Source organism: Arachis stenosperma, chromosome 10 (genome assembly GCF_014773155.1).
Source record: "Arachis stenosperma cultivar V10309 chromosome 10, arast.V10309.gnm1.PFL2, whole genome shotgun sequence".
In the NCBI taxonomy this organism is placed as follows: Eukaryota; Viridiplantae; Streptophyta; class Magnoliopsida; order Fabales; family Fabaceae; genus Arachis; species Arachis stenosperma.
The window spans coordinates 93,570,446-93,574,082 of record NC_080386.1 but is presented as its reverse complement, the minus strand read 5'-3'; the positions used below and the strand labels follow the sequence as shown (position 1 = coordinate 93,574,082).

Below are 3,637 nucleotides of genomic sequence, written 5' to 3'. Positions count from 1 at the left end.
ACTCCTCTTAGAGGGGATTTTGCAGAATAGGTTTTGTATTTATGTTCCTTTGGGTTTTCATTGGGGTTTTCTATTTTATTTATATGTATATATTGTTATGCTCGGACCGGTTATCTTTGCAACCAGATTTTGAGTTTTGATATTTCTGTTTTTGACACTCTTTTGTGTATACATGACCTCGCGTTAGTTTGTCCTCTATTCGTGATGTTATCGATTGGAGTGTTGCATTTTTCGAGTTACGATTTTTGTTTACCCCTTTTTCTTCAAAGGCTCCTAGTTATAATCATTATTCATACAACTACACGTACTAAATTTTTATTTTAGAGGTCGTAATACCTTGCCATCTCTGAATTATGACTTAAGCATAATGATGAGCGGATAATTTATACGCTTTTTGGCATTGTTTTTAGTATGTTTTTAGTATATTTAGTTGAGTTTTTAGTATATTTTTATTAGTTTTTAGTTAAAATTCACTTTTCTGGACTTTACTATGAGTTTGTGTGTTTTTCTGTGATTTCAGGTATTTTCTGGCAGAAATTGAGGGACCTGAGCAAAAATCTGATTCAGAGACTGAAAAGGACTGCAGATGCTGTTGGATTCTGACCTCCATGCACTCGAAGTGGATTTTCTGGAGCTACAGAAGCCCAATTGGCGCGCTCTCAACGGCGTTGAAAAGTAGTGATCACAATTTCGCATACCAAGTTTTTGGCGCCGTTGCCGAGGATTGTTTCGAGTATGGACAACTGACTGTTCATCTTGTTGCTTAGATTAGGTATTTTTCAGAATTCTTAAGAATGAATTCTAGTGTTTCAAGGTGATGATCCTATCATCACCAAAGCTGATTGATTCTCATCAATTTAGTTCTTGAATGCAATGTCCTGCTGAAGCTTGGCTATCCATGTCTAATTCCCTTAGACTGAAGCTTTAGACTAACATTGCATGATTCCTGGAATTCTCATTAAGAATTTTGATACCTTTATTTTCTTTTCCACTTAATTTTCGAAAAAAGCACAAAAAAAATTACAAAATCATAAAAACCAAAAATATTTTATGTTTCTTGTTTGAGTCTAGTGTCTAATTTTAAGTTTGGTGTCTTGCATGCATTGTTTATTTGATCTTGGTTCTATTTTCAAGTCAATAATACAGGGAACTGAAGATTCAGTACATGCAACAGAGGAATTATACAGAAAAAGCTGGGCGTTCAAAACGCCCATTGAAGAAGGAAAAACTGGTGTTTAAACGCCAGCCAGGGTGCCTGGCTGGGCGTTTAACGCCAGGATGGCACAAGAGGGAAGATTCTGTTTTTAATTCAGATTTTTCAAGTTTTCAAAGTTTTTCAAAATCAAATCTTTTTCAAATCAAATCTTTTCAATCAAATCTTTTTCAAAATCAATTTCTTTCTATACTTGCTATCAATTAATGATTTGATTCAACATTTCAAGTAAGTTGCCTTTTCTGTTGAGAAAGGTTTAATGTTTGAATCATATCTTTTCTTGTTAGCCAAGTCATTAATTTTTAAAATCAAATCTTTTTAAATTGTTTTTCAAATCATATCTTTTTAATCATATCTTTTTAAAACCATAACTTTTCAATCATATCTTTTTAATCACATCTTTTTCAAAAAAAAAGTTTTCAATCATATCTTCTTCAAAATCTTTTTAATTAATTTTCGAAAAATCTCTTCCCCTCTTCTCACATCCTTCTATTTATGGAGTACCACTCCTCCTCAATGCACAATTCGAACTCTATCTCACTAAGTTCGAATTCTTCTACCTCTTTCTTCTATTTTTCTGTTCCTCTGACACCTCAAGGAATCTCTATACTGTGACATAGAGGATTCCACATTTTCTTGTTCTCTTCTCTTTCATATGAGCAGGAGCAAAGACAAAAGCATTCTTGTTGAGGCTGACCCTGAACCTGAAAGGACCTTGAAGCGAAAGCTAAGAGAAGCTAAGGCACAACTCTCTGTAGAGAACCTAACAGAAATCTTCAAAGAAGAAGAAACCATGGCAGCCGAAAACAACAACAATGCCAACAATGTAAGGAAGGTGCTGGGTGACTTTACTGCACCTACTCCCGACTTCTATGGGAGAAGCATCTCTATCCCTGCCATTGGAGCAAACAACTTTGAGCTTAAGCCTCAATTAGTTTCTCTAATGCAACAGAATTGCAAGTTCCATGGACTTCCATTGGAAGATCCTCATCAGTTCTTAGCTGAATTCTTGCAAATCTGTGACACTGTCAAGACTAATGGGGTTGACCCTGAGGTCTACAGACTTATGCTATTCCCTTTTGCTGTATGAGAAAGAGCTAGGATATGGTTGGACTTACAACCTAAAGACAGCCTGAACTCTTGGGAAAAGCTAGTCAATGCCTTCTTGGCAAAGTTTTTTCCACCTCAAAAATTGAGTAAGCTTAGAGTGGAAGTCCAAACCTTCAGACAGAAGGAAGGTGAATCCCTCTATGAAGCTTGGGAAAGATACAAACAATTGATCAGAAAGTGCCCCTCTGACATGCTTTCTGAATGGAGCATCATAGGTATTTTCTATGATGGTCTCTCTGAACTATCCAAGATGTCTCTGGATAGCTCTGCTGGAGGATCTCTTCATCTGAAGAAGACGCCTGCAGAAGCTCAAGAACTAATTGAAATGGTTGCAAATAACCAATTCATGTACACTTCTGAAAGGAATCCTATGAACAATGGGACAAATCAGAAGAAAGGAGTTCTTGAGATTGATACTCTGAATGCCATACTGGCTCAGAACAAGATATTAACTCAGCAAGTGAATTTGATTTCTCAAAGTCTGTCTGGAATGCAAAATGCACCAGGCAGTACTAAGGACGCTTCATCTGAAGAAGAAGCTTATGATCTTGAGAACCCTTCAATGGAAGAGGTGAATTACATGGGAGAACCCTATGGAAACACCTATAATTCTTCATGGAGAAATCATCCAAATTTCTCATGGAAGGATCAACAGAGACCTCAACAAGGTTTCAACAATAATAATGGTGGAAGAAACAGGTTTAGCAATGGCAAGCCTTTTCCATCATCTTCTCAGCAACAGACAGAGAATTCTAAGCAGAGCCACTCTGACTTAGCAACCATGGTCTCTGATCTAATCAAAACCACTCAAAGTTTCATGACTGAAACAAGGTCCTCCATTAGGAATTTGGAGGCACAAGTGGGACAGCTGAGCAAGAAAATTACTGAACTCCCTCCTAGTACTCTTCCAAGCAATACAGAAGAAAATCCAAAAGGAGAGTGCAAGGCCATCAACATGGCCAAATTTGGAGAGGAAGGAGAGGCAGTGAACGCCACTGAGGAAGACCTCAATGGGCGTCCACTGGCCTCCAATGAGTTCCCTAATGAGGAACCATGGGAATCTGAGGATCACACTGAGACCATAGAGATTCCATTTGATTTACTTCTGCCATTCATGAGCTCTGATGAGTATTCTTCCTCTGAAGAGGATGAGTATGTCACTGAAGAGCAAGTTGCTAAATACCTTGGAGTAATCATGAAGCTAAATGACAAGTTATTTGGTAATGAGACTTGGGAGAACGAACCTCCTTTGCTCACCAAAGAACTGGATGACTTGTCTAGGCAGAAATTACCTCAAAAGAGACAAGATCCTGG

At 37.6% G+C, this 3,637-nt stretch overlaps 1 non-coding gene across 1 annotated transcript; it reads right to left on the bottom strand.

Moving 5' to 3' along the window:
• Positions 1–2,411: 2,411 nt before the first annotated feature.
• LOC130959021 (small nucleolar RNA R71) lies at positions 2,412–2,519 on the bottom strand. The gene has a single exon (XR_009078118.1). It is a non-coding gene; the product is annotated as a small nucleolar RNA R71 (small nucleolar RNA).
• Between the last annotated feature and the right edge of the window lie 1,118 nt (positions 2,520–3,637).